This window comes from Cervus canadensis, chromosome 22, assembly GCF_019320065.1.
Source record: "Cervus canadensis isolate Bull #8, Minnesota chromosome 22, ASM1932006v1, whole genome shotgun sequence".
Lineage (NCBI taxonomy): Eukaryota > Metazoa > Chordata > Mammalia > Artiodactyla > Cervidae > Cervus > Cervus canadensis.
The window spans coordinates 3,860,432-3,876,589 of NC_057407.1; the positions used below are offsets into that span (position 1 = coordinate 3,860,432).

General features: G+C 40.3%; 1 protein-coding gene across 5 annotated transcripts in view; it reads left to right on the forward strand.

The window, feature by feature from the left end:
• The window catches only part of PPARG (peroxisome proliferator activated receptor gamma), a 124,116-nt gene that overhangs the window by 42,843 nt on the left and 65,115 nt on the right, over positions 1 to 16,158 (forward strand). The window contains exon 1 of one of the 5 annotated variants that reach the window (XM_043442478.1): positions 14,881 to 14,900. The exons of the other annotated variants lie outside the window; for them this stretch is intronic. The gene's annotated coding sequence lies outside the window, so the exon portion shown is untranslated. Of the gene's footprint in view, positions 1 to 14,880; positions 14,901 to 16,158 lie in introns of those variants that run through there. 5 annotated transcript variants of the gene reach the window in all.

The window sequence follows — 16,158 nt, forward strand, 5'->3', positions numbered from 1 at the left end:
AGAAATTGATTTGTGACACATTCCGAATGTCACAGGGTCCCCCAGATTAACGCTGATTGCTCTCAGGGAGCATGGAGAGGCAGAGGACCAGAAACAGGTCAGGAGCTTGTGGTATCTTTTATGTAACACCGACATGAGGCTTCCTGTCTGAGGTTTTCCAAGTTGAGTGTCTCACCTCTTGATACCCTGAGGAGTAGTGATGCTGGTATCTAGTAGAAACACTTCAGAGAAAAAAAAGGAAGATAATAGTTCTTTAGAAAAATGGAAACATGTTGTTCCTGATAACTTTCATTTTCTTCGAAAAGCTTAGCTAAATACCTCTGCCATTTACCTTAGTGATCTACTTAGAAATTTAATTGTATCAGTTATAAAAGGCTTGCTTTTGATATTCTCTTTTAAAGAGTCCTCAGGATTTGATAGCTATTTTTTTAAATACTCAGTTGTTGCACAGTGTCATTATTTGACTTAAAGTAGCCTTTTTAAATTCTAGGAGTAATAGCTACTATTAAAAAAAGATGCAGAAAAATATAAAGCAAAAACTAAGCACTCATAATCCTGTCACCATGAAATAACTAATGGTGAAATAACACTATAGCATGGTTCCTTTCAGCTTTCTTACACATATATATTTTTAACTGTTTATTCAATGAAAGTCTTAAATTATATCTTTATGGAAAATGCTTTTAGTGTTCTGGTAACAATGGGAAAATAATATCTTATGTTTGTGCAGAGCTTTAAAACATGTAAAGATTTTTTTTTAATGTATACAGAAACATGTTTAATCATAATAATATCCCTGTAAGGCAAGGCAAATATTAGTTCCTTTTTTACATATGGGGAAACTGGAGCCCAGAAATGCTCAGTAATCTGCCCAAAGACATTGGTAAGTAGTAGATGCTTCATTAGAACTCCTGGTTCTTTCATAGTCCAAGACTCTTTCTGTGTACCACTTGAGAAATTTCTTATACTAGAACTTTTAAGTCCTCCAAAATAGAATCAGGTCTAAAGAACTAATTATGAGAAACTAATTCGTCAGGTGGGAAAAGAAAGTAAGGAAAGAGGAGTGGTGTTTTTGTAGAATGGTCTTTAGGTTTGTAGAGGGGTAGTATTCAAAGAGTGATAACCATCTTTCCTAGAACCTCTTCTGAAAGTGTAACAAGGGGGCTGAGTCCTTTGGGGGTAGGGAACTTTCCTGAAGGCCTTTGAAAAGATAGTGTACTATCTGTTTAGAATTAATAGTCAATCAAGTCTTGAATCTCTAATGCTATATTAAGAAGAATAAATGAAGTAAAACATACCTTCTCATGTTTTCAAAGGACTTATACCTGAAGGAGTAAAACACACATGTGAAACAGCTCAGGGTAAATTCTGTGGTTCTCGAGGCAAGAACACTGGAGTGGTTTGCCATTCCCTTCTCCATGGACCCTGTTTTGTTAGAACTCTCCACCAGGACCCGTCTGTCTCGGGGCCTCTGCCCAACGTGTCTGATAGCTTCAGTGAGCTACACAAGGCTGTGATCCATGCAATCATTTTGGTTAGCCTTCTGTGATTGTGGCTTTCGTTCTGTAGACTGTGGGATTGTAGTTCTTGCTTCTTCTGTCTGCCCTCTGATGGATCAGGATAAGAGGCTTGTGCAGACTTCCTGGTGGGAGGGACTGGCTGTCAGGAAAACGGGGTCTTGAGGACCCTGAAAGGTTGAAGGCAGGAGAAGGGGATGACAGAGGACGAGATGGTTGGATGGCATCACTGACTCGATGGACTTGAGTTTGAGCAAGCTCTGGGAGATGGTGAAGGGCGGGGAAGCCTGTCATACCACAGTCCATGGGGTCGCAAAGAGTCAGACATGACTTAGCAACAGGCAGCAAACTATGTGGTATTGACTCTGTGTACAGTTTATTATTAAGGGTAAGAACTAATGAACTGACCTTCAAACAGCATTTACTTTGCTTCCATCAAGAAAAACATATCATTAAGTGTTATAGCAGAAATAAGATCAGGAAGCCAGAAACAAGTCCTGGCAGATGATAGAAAATAGGAGTATACACATTGATTCACATGTTAATGAATCCATTCAACATGTATTGAACACCTACTGTATACCACAGGTACCTCAGAATGGGTAGATACATCCTTTTGAATAGAACTTCAGGTATGTGTTAGGAAATAGTGAACAACAGGGCGGTGAGTGGGTGGGAGTGTGGGCAGATGATAGTAGTAATAGGTTACCATGATTCTGATTAGGGACAGGAGTCTATAACAGATGAGAGCTTAATCCTTAAAGTACACTGATTGGAAGAGTTAAATGTTAGATGCCTTCTAATCGACTCTCCTCTCCCTGTCTCCACTTTACAAATGGGGAATTCAGACCAGAGCCACTGTGGCTAGTTCGTGAATGGAGTTAGTAGCAGAACTCAAGGTTGAACCCTGGTCTTCAGCTTCTTTTCAGTTACACTCTTCTGCCTCTTAACTTTTTCTTTCCATTCACTTGTTCTTTCAGCATCTCCTTTGCTCTCAGATTAGACCAAGATAAAATAAAATAAAGCAACATGAGAGAGAACATCAATAACTACTATATGAGGGGTTTTTGCCTTTGTTTATGGGAGAGGGAAGGAGTCTAAGGAGACCAGAATGGTCCAAAAATGCCTCATGGAGAGGTGGCATCTAAACTGGGACTAAAAAACTAAGAATTATTTTTTTTTCAACTTTCTATTTTATATTGGAGTACAGCCACTTAATAAAGTTGTGGTAATTTCTGTATAGCAAAGGAAATTAGCCGTACATGTCCATGTATTCATTCTCCCCCAAAGCCCCCTTCCTATCCAGGCTGTCATATACCATTGGACAGAGTTCCCTGTTCTATACAGTAGGACCTCATTGGTTATCCATTTTGGTTATCCATTTTATTTTAGTTTTTGTAACTTTAAACTTTTTATTTTGTATTGGAGTAGAGCTGGTTAACAGTGTTGTGGTAGTTTCAGGTGGAAAGCGAAGGGACTCAGCCACTCAGCTGTACGTGTAACATGTATCCATTCTCCCCCAAACCCCCTTCCTATCCAGGCTGTCACATAACATTGAGCAGAGTTCCCTGTGCTCCATACGTATAACATGTATCCATTCTCCCCCAAACCCCCTTCCTATCCAGGCTGCCACATAACATTGGGCAGAGTTCCCTGTGCTATGCAGCAGGGCCGTGTTGGTTATCCATTTTATTTTATTTATTTATTTTTTTGGGGGGTTATCCATTTTATTTATTTATTTATTTTTATTTATTTTTTCAGTGGGTTTTGTCATACATTGACATGAATCAGCCATAGATTTACACGTATTCCCCATCCCGATCCCCCCTCCCACCTCCCTCTCCACCCGATTCCTCTGGGTCTTCCCAGTGCACCAGGCCCGAGCACTTGTCTCATGCATCCCGCCTGGGCTGGTGATCTGTTTCACCATAGATAATATACATGCTGTTCTTTCGAAACATCCCACCCTCACCTTCTCCCACAGAGTTCGAAAGTCTGTTCTGTACTTCTGTGTCTCTTTTTCTGTTTTGCATATAGGGTTATCGTTACCATCTTTCTAAATTCCATATATATGTGTTAGTATGCTGTAATGTTCTTTATCTTTCTGGCTTACTTCACTCTGTATAATGGGCTCCAGTTTCATCCATCTCATTAGAACTGATTCAAATGAATTCTTTTTAATGGCTGAGTAATATTCCATGGTGTATATGTACCACAGCTTCCTTATCCATTCATCTGCTGATGGGCATCTAGGTTGCTTCCATGTCCTGGCTATTATAAACAGTGCTGCGATGAACATTGGGGTGCACGTGTCTCTTTCAGATCTGCTTTCCTCAGTGTGTATGCCCAGAAGTGGGATTGCTGGGTCATATGGCAGTTCTATTTCCAGTTTTTTAAGAAATCTCCACACTGTTTTCCATAGCGGCTGTACTAGTTTGCATTCCCACCAACAGTGTAAGAGGGTTCCCTTTTCTCCACACCCTCTCCAGCATTTCTTGCTTGTAGTGGTTATCCATTTTAAATAGAGCAGTGTGTGCATGTCGATCCCCAATTCTCTAACTATCCCTTTCTCCCATCCTTCCCCTCCCCCCCCAACCATAAGTTTGTCTGTGAGTCCATTTTCTGTTTTGTGAATAAGTTTATCTGTATCATTTTTAGAAAGATGTCATGGATTCTAGCTTTGACTTTGTCACTAACTCCGTGTTATCTAGGGCACAGATGTGGGCAAGTCACTTAACCCGTTAGTGCCTTGGTTTCCCCAGCCATAAGTGGAAAGGAGTCAGGTTAAGTGTTCTGTAAGACTTCTGCATAAGTGCCAGTCTCACATTTCCATTATCTATATGTCCATACCCTTTCTCAATCCCCTATTTATCCCCTCTCCCAAACGCTCTTTTCAAAGCTCCTTTAATCAGCTTGCCATACTGCTTGTCTCATTAATGCTTGGTCACTAAAACTGCCTGACCTCAGAACAGAGGTCTTTTGGGTGCACAGTTCCCAAAGCATTTACCTGAAAGCTCCGTAGGAGACTCCGTGCGGCATCATTCGCTAATCTCCCAGGAGCTACGTCTCACCCTCCGTAATAGCTCTCTAATGGAAGCTCTCCCATAGATAGCAATACACTTTCCCTTCAGGCACTACATGAAAGAAACAATGGAATCATCCTATAAAATTACACAGAAGGAGACTCCGGCCCATTGTTTTCTCCTGCTGCCTAAGGAAGAAGCTGTACTCTCTGGATCCCTGTAAAGATTTTGGCTTGTCCACCTCCTTGGATTCCCAAGTAGCAATTAGGCAATCTGGCCTTCTTCCTGCTTCTCATTTCACTGTGTAGGATACTTGTCAACTTGCCCAGAATGACTTTAGGCATTTTGAGCTCTTCATCTGAGTGTATGCAATAGATAAATAAAAACATAATTAGTAGGAAGACTGACTTAATACTGGATTTTATTTTTATGGAGGGAGCGCATACTTATTTTGTAATTGAAAGCATTGCTGTTTGTTTTTTCTTTGTCTCTCTTCATATTTTAGTTTCCCTCTCCTTCCCTTCGTGCTCAGTAAGGTGTTTCTGAATGTTTAAAATAAAGAGTTTATTAAAATGGAGCTCATGTTTGTAAATGTGAAAACATAGTGTCTTACTTTCTAGTGCTTAGTGTATCTGAAGAAAAGCATCACTGGAGTGCAAAAAACAAACTCAGTGGTTGGAATGTGGTTTAATAAGTCCACAAACCTGTCAGGAATCTTAAACTTTCTTCCCAAAGCTATGCTGACATACAGCATAACTTTGGAGGAACCAGTTCAGTTTTTATTGTATGTATTCCCTGTTATTTAGGAATAACCACTTGCGAAAAACTGAAAATCGCTAGTAGTGGAAATTGTTAGGTGAAACTGAAGCCTTCGTTATATTATTAGAGTTGACAAGTGGTTTGTATGTTTAATGAAAGGAAAAAGGACTAGAGCTCTAAAGAACCAGAGGATGGATGTCTTGGTTGTCATTGTCCTAGAACCAAAGATAACAGAAAAGTGAAAAAAACAGTTGAAAAAATAGAAACTTAAGTATGTCAGTATTTTATGATATGAGACTAAAGTGAAAAGCATTCAAGAACAGAAGAGCATTCAGTGAACATTCAGAACAGCATGCCTAACCAAGAGATTTCGATACTGAAGATATCTACTTTTTTTAGTAAGAGAAAAAATTAAGTATTTACTCTTCCTTTGCAATAGAAAACTATATTTCAGGGGTATCCACATTGCTTTAATTCTCAACGAAAGCTCTACCTTATATAAAAATGCCAGCTAATAAATGTAGAAGGAGGGATGGAATCAAACTTCATAAACTCAAAGCGTTGATTCACTCAAGGATTATTAAGTATGTTGTGACTTTTGGGTGAATGGTTGGTGAAGCTGAATATACTTATAATTCCATAGTTAGCAGCACACATGTTACTTTCTAGTTGCAAGAAGAAAAAGGAACCCTACAGTGTTATCATCATTCTAAATTAGTAATTGATCTTAGGATCACTAATGGTCAGTCATATACCATCTCTCTGATGTGATGAACTAGGAAACATAGAATATGACCTATATTACATTAAAAAAAAAAAAAAGTTTCACCTGAATCCACACACCCTTAGATATAACATCCAATTTCTGGGAAACGTGGGGATAGAGAAGCCAGATAAACAGTCCCAGAAGAAAACAGCCAGACAAATCCAGACGGCAGGCATACCATGTGATAAATTGGGCTAATCTTTTCAATTAGTCAGTGGCCTTAAAATTAAGGCAAGTTAGCAGTGGGGGAAGGTGACTACCCCAGATTTTAGAAGACGTAAGAGACATACAACCAAATGGATAGCTACATCCTGGGTTAGATTCAGGCTAGGAATAAACCAGTTATAAAGAACATTTGGGGTCAACTGGGAAAATTTGAATATGAACTGGGTATTGTTTGAAATGAAAATTTAGTAAAATGGAAAGATGGGGATTATGGACTTTAAAAAGCAGGTTACCTGGATGCAAGGGGAATTTGGAGGAGAATGGATACTTGTACATGTATGGCCGAGTCCCTCCACTGCTCACCTGAAACTATCACAACATTGTTAGTTGGCTATCCCCCAATACAAATATGAAGTTAAAAATAAAAAATAATAAAGTAAAACAACTTATAAATAAATGAAAAGCAGGCTTACCACCAATAAGTACCATATCTCATTTTTATTAAAAAACATAAATACTATGTGTATAGGCACAGGTATGTACGTTTATGTATGTACTTATGATTATACATATCCCCAGAAAAAGATCCAGTTAGAGAAACACTAAGAGTTCAACAATAATAATCTCCAAGTAATAGAAATATAATAATTTTATTTTTACCAGTCTGTATTTTGAAATTTTCAGCAATGAAAATGGATTGGTTCTGTAAATATAAAATGTTAATTAAAAAAAAAAAAAACACTTTCATATAGAAAAGCAACAGTGTTTTCTGTCCTTTAAGGAAAATAAAAATGTTTCCATTGAGGAAGAAAAGTGAAAAGACTGGAAAACAATTTAGTATCTTTCAAAAACATCTGGTAGTGGGTTTTGTCTGTCAAGTTGTGTCTGTTTGTCTTTACTCAACATGGTGTAAAGAGTCAAACAGACCCATGTTTGAATTCAAACTCTGTCACTTTACAAGCGTTTTTACTTGGGTCATGTCACTTTATCTCTCCAAGTCTGTTTTCTCATCTAAAAGAGTGGTTATGAGAATTAAAGATGATTTAAGTAAATCGGTGCCTGGAACAGAGTGGGCTTTCAAAATTATAATATTTTGAAATCTTATCATCAACAATTTAAACCTTACACGTGACAACTTGATTAATAAAATAATGAGAACAGTCATCAACTGAAACCTCTGTTGCTCTTAAATTTATGTTTTTTGAATGTTAAGTATGTTTCACAAAGACATGGTGTATATAAGTAGAGTATGAAATTGTTAAGTAGTTAGATCTTCAAAGACAAGTATGAATTTTAAAGGTTCACTTAGCAATAGTAGACCCATTTTATTTATGGTAGCAATTAGAGAGCTGATAGAAAAATAAAGATTAATTTTGTAGCCAAAATCCATTGCCAGGTTCCACATGCAAGCTCTTTTCAAGAGCTGCTTTTTACTTTCTTGTTTTGCTTTGAAGGACTTCATAGCATCATTGTGAATTTCAAAATAGATAAAAGCACAGTGCAACTCTAAGGTGCTTTTTAAAACTTGAAAGTATGAATACCTCACAGTGGAAATTTTCACATAGTAATTTTATTCTTTTCATTAGAGGAACTGTGTCCATAGAAAGTACAACTGTTTGTACCAGAAGAACCCCAGGCTGTTAGGATGACTCATGAAGAATCTGAGCATGAGGCAAAAGGACATTTGTCAGCAGAATGGGTTCCTGAACTGATTGATCAGATATCACCAATTTTTAATTACCAAGCTGTTATTGAGTACTTCCTTTTTAAAAAGCCCTGACTCTAAACTCTGTGGCCCACTGTGGCATTCCCACAGTGAGTCATACAGATTAAGTGACTCGCATAGTACTGAAGCTTTTGTGCTGATAGACTTCTAACATAATTGTTGGCATTAAGAATAATTGATTGGAACAATTTACTTGAACGTTTTATTGCATCATTTTAATGAGACAGAGCACAGACTGGGAATGAAGAAACCTGATTTCTAGCTCAAAGTCTGCTGCTGATTATCGGAGTCATACCTTGGGCAAATCATTTGATTTCTCTGTAACTCATTTTCCTTATGAAAAGTTAAGAGTCTGAATGTGTTAATCTCTGTGGTATCAAGTTATAGGAGTCTGTGATCTCCAAAGTTGTCGTATTTCCTTTGGGGCAGTCACAAAACTGGTAAATGGCTTATTTTACGTAAACTAAACTTGCCTATAGTTCTGTGGCACTGAATTTGCATTAGGATTGCGGGGTTTTCATATGGTTCACCAGTGATGGTATACGTTACCTTAGGAATCTCCAGATAGCTGATCTTGGAAAATTAATTGATAAAATCTGAACAATGAAGAAGATACATGTTTTAGAAGTTTGGGATTTCCCACAACTTAAATATGGGTCAGTTGATGATATCACCTGTAGTTATTTTATTATGGTTAGAAGCCAAATTGCTGGAGAATTTCAAATATTACATTGCAAACACAAGTTAACATAGTTTAGGTGGTATGTCTTTGGTTCAACGGTATAATGACTGGAAACGTGTTTAGTTGATCCCTCGAAAGTGGTCAGACAGGTTAGAGTTTTGTTTTGTTTTTGTTTTTTTCAGGTATAACAGGCAAGTTAACTTTTGAAGGGGGGGCAGTGCGGGAAGAAGGAAGTTTCCAGATGAAAGTGCCTTTCATGGTGTACCTAATTAGCCACCAGTTATGAGAAGGAAGTAGTAACTCAGGACTAGAACATGAATACGAATGCAATATACAGAGTTTCCATTACCCTTTAAATAAACAAATTGCAGGCGTACTGTTAAGTATCTCCACATTAGAAGCCAAAAGGACTTAAAGGGTTTTGCAGAATTCCAGCGATGAGAAATGTGAACCCAAAGGGTTAACACAAGTCTGAAGCCATATAACAACTGAAAACCTAGGCTTTCTGGCTGCAGTTTCTATCTATGACTCCATAGATCACATCACTTCAGGGTCAAGAAAACCTTTTAACATACCAAATACACATCTTCTGGAGCTATTGGCTATAAGCTAACATCTTTTCGTCGAGTTAATTTTCTTTCATTCAGAATGGTGGTTGTTGTTGTTCCGTCGCTAAGTTGTGTCAGACTCTTTGCGACTCCATGGACCGCAGCACACCAGGCTTCCCTGTCCTTCACTGTCTCCTGGAGTTTGCTCAGATTCATGTTCATTCATCAAAATGGCTTATTAGCCTAAAATAATAATCCTGTATAGAAAACATATACTGTCCATGGGGTTCTCCAAGTGAGAATACTGGAGTGGGTTGCCATTTCCTTCTCCAGTGGACCACGTTTCGTCAGAACTCTTCAATGTGACATGTCCGTCCTGGGTGGCCCTGCATGGCATGGCTTGTAGCTTCGTTGAGTTACACAGGCCCCTTCACCATGAGAAGGCTGTGATCCACGAAGGGCCAACTAATTGGAAGAGACCCTGCTGCTGGCAAAGTTTGAAGGCAAAAGGAGAAGAGGGTGGCAGAGGATGAGATGGTTAAATAGCATGACCAACTCAATGAACCTGAATGTGAGCAAACTCCGGGAGATAGTGGAGAACTGCAGTGGTGTGCTGCAGTTCATGGGGTCACAGAGTCGGACTTGGCTTAGCGACTGAACAACAATGTCAGCATAGAAACCATGTCATTGGGTTAGCCAAAAAAATTCTTTTGAATTTTTCATGTATGTAAAAATCCAAATGACCTTTTTGGCCAACCCAATACTTTTTGAAATTCTGAACCAAGTTATAGTTGTAGCTTAAAGAGAATGGATCTTGCCCTCCTTTCTTTCAAGAAAAAAAGAAAAAGAAAGAAAGGACCCAGGTATGTTCAGTGGTGGCCTTCCTTTCTCTCTTCCCATGGGAATCCTGGACTTGCTGGGATGGTGGCCATGGAATCTACCCATTAGGATACGGGGTTGTATGTTCTGCTAAAAGACCTGTGTCCCATTGAAACATCATTTTTCCCATGCTGTGTTCCCCGAGACCATGGAGAAACTGAATTGATGCACCCCCTGACACTGGAAGGTGGGGTTCTGAGCTGACTTTAGTTGCACTAGGAAAAGGCAGCAGTTCTGGGCAGGCGAAGTGAGCTTCAGAAGTATTTCTGGTTGTTGGCAGCTGTGTGGCTTCCTTGGGGGACCATGGGGAGATGTCAGTCTTGTCGGAAGAAGAAGAAAGCTGAAGGTGTTGTCACTTCCCGAGGTCCCTCTCCTCCATGAATGATCCGTGGGAGACAGATGTGTCAGGCAGGCGTCTCCTCGTGGCTCTCATCACCATCAATAACACACGTTGATGCCAGCTAGGCACGCTGCGCAGGACCGGGGGATGCTCACAATTATTAGATACTGTTCCCTCAAGGAGCTCCTGACCTTTTAGGAGCTAATGCAAGTGGTCACAGCTCTTGTAGCAACAAAGCAACTTTTTCAGTGGGGCTATAGCAGAAGGAAATGGCAACCCTCTCCAGGATTCTCGCCTGGGAAACCCATGGACAGAGGAGCCTAGAGGGCTACGGTTCATGGGGTCACAAAGAGTCAGGCAGAACTGGGCACAGGTAGAGACAGAGAGCTAGCAGGAGAAAGAACTCTATACGCACTATGCTAACTTGTACTAACGTGGCTTGTTTTACAGAAAAGAAAAAAGAAAGCAATCAAAGCAGCTTTAAAATCCAAATTCAATCTAGGGAATGAAATCCAAATTTAACCTAATAAATAGGTTAAATATTTATTAATATTTAATACACATTCATAGCCACCCAACCCTGAACAGTAAAGAGTCCTCCTGCCAATGCAGGAGACCCAGGTTCCATCCCTGGATTGGGAAGATCCCCTGAGAAGGGAATGGCTACCTGGACTCCAGTATTCTTGCCTGGAGAATCCCATGGCCAGAGGAGCCTGGCAGGCTACAGCCCATGGGGTCACAAAGAGTCGGACACGACTGACTGACTAACACACAGACACACAAATGCTGCTGTGTATTACAGAAGTTGAGCTATAACGTTGTACATGTGAAACTTCTATGATGTTATCAACTAATGTTACTATGATTGGAAAAAGAGAAAGGTTTTAGTTTCCGAGAGTAACGTGACAGGAAAAATACTCTCTTCTGTGGGAACATTTGATGTAAATCTTTCTCAACCTAGTGCTTTTTTAAAAAAACTGCATACAAAAAAAAAAACACTGCATACAGATATAATACCATGATTTTGCTAATTGTACATTTTTAGACATTCTCTTACTTTTTTGTTATGGAATCATTAACAGTTGTTATTACTCTACTTGGTGGTGGCGTTCAGTTGCCAAGTCGTGTCCGGCCCTTTGCGATCCCGTGGACTGTAGCCCACCAGGCTCCTCTGTCCATGGGATTTCCCAGGCAAGAATACTGGAGTGGGTTTCCATTTCCTTCTCCTAGGGATCTTCCTTGTCTCCTGCATTGGCAGATGGGTTCTTTACTCCTGAACCACCTGGGAAGCCCATTATTCTAGTTGCTTCTCCTAACTGTACTAAAATTTGAGGAGTATTTTGGCTGAGTAATATTCAGATTCTTTCGGTTAAGAGATGATTCCGTAAATATTACTGAAGAGTAGCCTTCTCAAATTCCAGACTTCCATTTCTTTTGGATGTCATAACTAGAATAGGATTAAGCTCTCCATCTTCCTTATGATAGCACCATTCCTGGTTTTCCCCATGCTTCCTCCTGCTGAAGATGCGTCCTGCACCCACAGTCACATCCACACCCCTGCATCTCCACCATCCACGGGGAGACGATCGCCTCGTCTTCCCCCCTCTACGTGGCACAGAGCCCGACATCCCCCAGTGGTGGAAGCTGGGTTAGCTTTTGTGCGAGTGCAATAGGAAGGTGGCCTTCTCCCATTTCTCCTCACTCTGGAAAATTACCAAGGGCTATCTTTCATGAGTGATTTCCCAGGTGGCAAAGTAAAGAACCTGCCTGCCAATGCAAGAGACGCCATAGATGTGGGTTCAACCCCTGGGTCAGGAAGATACCCTGGCAAAGGGAATGGCAACCCACTCCAGTGTTCTTGCCTGGAGAAGCCCATGGACAGAGGAGCCAGGTGGGCTACAGTACACGGGGTCGCAAAGAGTCAGACACGGCTAAACAACCAAACAATAGCAATCTTTCAAAGGACATGCTCCACAGGATGGAATGCAATAGAATTCTTTATAAAAGTACTCTTCAGAAGCAAAGCGCTGATAGCCAGTTGGTGTACAAAACGCCCAGATGTGGTCTAGAGCTCCAAGACATACATTACAGCCCCATTCACTGGCATTATGCATCTTATTATAATATCCTTCAAATTTTGATATTGTAAAGAGTAAGACACTGGGGAATCTCAAGACCTTGACAGTAAGTAAATTTACATGCATGTCAAAACACTTAGCAGGTTTGTCAGTGATCATATACTGTGTCCACTGATGCTAATGACTTAAGCAAATGAATTATTTCTGGTACCATCACATGCTGATTGACCTTCAAGGTTAAGGAAGCTAAAAGATCACTCTTTTGGGTATATTTGGATAATTTTGATAAATATAATCAAATGTGAACTTGTCAAGGATGGGAACCTTGACTTATGAATATTGTTATCTCTTATCCCTTAGAATAATACCTGGCATTTAGTATCTTATGCACATCTGAGGGATACACGAGTGGATAGCTGTAAACTGTGTAATTAGATACAAGTGAAATTGGGTCCTTTTTTTTTTTTTTTTAAATTTTTACTTACTTACTTTTCTAACACCAGAAACCTTCTGTATTGGGGCATAGCCAATTAACAGTGCTGCGGTGGTTTCAGGTGAGCAGCAGAGGGACTCTTGTTTCCATTTGCTTTTGTCCCTTTTAATTTGTAAGTTGTCCTTTTACATGACCCAGTGCTACAGTGTGATAGGACAAAATACAGTCACTAACATAACAAATACGATTAAACAATCTGTGTTCTCTAAGTATTTTGTTAGTGACTTGGGGTGCTTTCTATGTTGCTTCGTATGTTGTCCAGAGTTTAAGCAACATTTGTTGTACTGCTGTATTAAAACCGTCATTTAAAAAAAAACCCGTCATTTTTGTCTATTGACTATTTTTAAATTCTCCAAGGTGAGAGCACATCCATCTTGTTCATCAAGCCAGCACCTAGCTCCACGCCTGCCAATACAGTGGTGATATATTGCCAGTAAACATTCATTGAATAAATAAATGAATGAAAGACAGTGAATAGGACAAGTTTTTTGCTTTCTTGTAATATAGTCTAGGGGAGAAGGGTTGGCAGATTGTGGTCAGTGCTCTAAGAGTCGATGGTGTTAGATTCAGGGGCTGTGGAGTAATTCGCTGTTAAAAATAATTCTGTGTTTGAATGGCTGAAGCCTGTCTTCAGAACTATTAGAGACTTACAGGGTCGAGCAACATAGGAGGTAGGCCAAGTTGAATGGTTTTTGAGAAGGAAAAAAAAGAGAGAGGATAGAAGTGACAGTGGGTGAAGAATCCAGAAATCAGTCCCTTTGATGACCCTTGGAAAGAATGAATGTGTGTATTGCCCAGAGAGTAAAAGAGTTGACCAGAGAACCAGATGATACTGTTGGCCTCAGAAACAAAACTAAGATGATCCTCAGATAGAACTACAGGGCATGAATGAGCTACATGGTCACTGAGGAAGTGTGGGAATGACAGGAAGAAGTGTACTGAGAAACTCCCCACACTCCCTTCATGTCCATAGATAGGGAAAAGTGAAGAGCAGTTACTTATTGATATTCCTTTAAAGAGTTAACATGTTTCCCCCTTAACTCACCTGGTACTCTATCCCTGCTGCGCCTGATTTATTAAAAGTGATGATTCAGTCACTTCAAAGAGTAGAAGTCAGTGAAGGCCAATGGTGGTAAACTGGACTGAGAATTAGATTCCAGTTCCAGCTCCATCCCTCCCTAGCTGTTTGACCTGGAGAATTTACTTCTCATTTGGGATCCCCATTTCCTCATCTTATTAATAGATCCTTAGACCCGCAAAGGGCTTCTCTCACTCGAAAATGATATCCTTCTGCCAACTTTATCCTTCTTATAATCCATCATAATCTTAAGGACACTTTAGTAAACTTGTACTAAGTTCATTTTTTAAAAATTGGAGAGACTGTGCAATCCAAAGGCAAGATTGAGGTGATGATAGGTAACTGGGTGAGGAACTGCCACTTAACAGGAATAAGGAGCTTCCTGGGCGGCTCAGACGGTCAGGAGTCTGCCTGCAGTGCAGGAGACCCAGGTTTGATACCTGGGTTGGGAAGGTCTCCTGGAGAAGGGAATGGCAACCCACTTCAGTATTCTTGCCTGGAGAATCCCATGAACAAATGAGCCCAGAGGGCTACAGTCCATGGGGTTGCAAAGAGTTGGATACGACTGAGTGACTTAACACACACACACACAACAGGAATAAAGCCAAAATTTGCCTTTCAGACTCAGGCACATTTTGGAACATTGAGTATCTGTAGGCAGCGCGTGGGTACTAAGTTGCTTCAGTTGTGTCTGACTCTTTGCAACTCTGTGGGCTGAAACCTGCCAGCTCCTTTGTCCATGGGATTTTCTAGGCAAGAAGACTGCAGTAGGTTGCCGTGCCCTCCTCCAGCGGGTCTCCCCAAACCAGGGATCGAACCCAGTCTCTTAATCTCCTACATTGGCAGGTGAGTTCTTTACCCCTCGTACCACCTGGGAAGCCCTATCTGTAGGCCAAATGGGGTTTAAATTTTTGTTCAGTTTTATTAGCAAAAAGGAAAATGTTCTTGACTTATTTTTATCTGTCATAACTTCAACCAAGAATCTTGGATTAATCACACTTTTAAATGTTGTGTCGTTGTGCAAAATTTCCCATTGAGAAGAAGAAACTCGTTTATTGAGAGAAGACCCTGATGCTGGAAAAGATTGAGGACAGGGGGAGAAGGGGGTGACAGAGGATGAGATGATTGGATGGCTTCATCGACTCCATGGACATGAGTTTGAGCAAGCTCCAGGAGATAGTGAAGGATGGGGAAGCCTGGCGTGCTGCAGTCCCTGGGGTCGCAAAGAGTCAGACACGACCTAGCGACTGAACAACAGCAGCAGCCGCAAACAGAAAAGAACTAGTTCTACACACAGCTGTAATTCCCTCAGCCCTTTGGACTGTCAAGAAAGTTCCTTTAGCTCAATCACCTTAATAAAGGTGTTTTGGTTTTTAGAAGTTTATACACGATGGAATTGCCCAACTCTCCACTGGATTCTGTGCTGCGGAGACCCAGTTAAGTCTTCTTCCCACCAAGCTATTGCCCCACAACTGTCAAGGGAGCTTTTGCTAGTCTCTTGTAGGATGACGAGTTACTCAATATAGATGAACCAGATATGTATGTATTCCGCTCGGGGACTATTGGGATCAGCATATTCAGAGATTTATTACCACCTGATATTCTGCCCCATGTGGGGGCATCTTTTTAAATCCACAAGTCACTGCAATTCCATGAGGCCACTTGTGTGATAGGAGGAGGCCTGCTCCCACATTGAAATTTGGCACAGATAGCGTTTCTCTTTGCCAAAAAGGTCAAAGGCCTTGAGCAAGAAGCCAGCTTTTTCCTGATTACAAAACTGACCACAATTCCTCTCCAACCTATCACTGTCAGTCTTTTATTTTTTTTTTTCCCCCTTTCTGGTAATGCATTAATCCTCTCAGGGAGAACTCCACATTTTTCATGATGATATGGAATCTATCCTTCCAGCGTTAACGAACGTTCACACATCAGCTGATGTATATGCTATGGATGGATAAACTTAAGTTTTTGAGAAACAGACCCTGATATATAAAATGTAAGCTGTCTCAGGCCCTGTCTCCAGTCTATTAATGCTTCAGTTTTAGAGAATCTGGATCACTGTGTCATTTTTTTTTTACAGACTTCACAAAGTAATAGAGTAAAT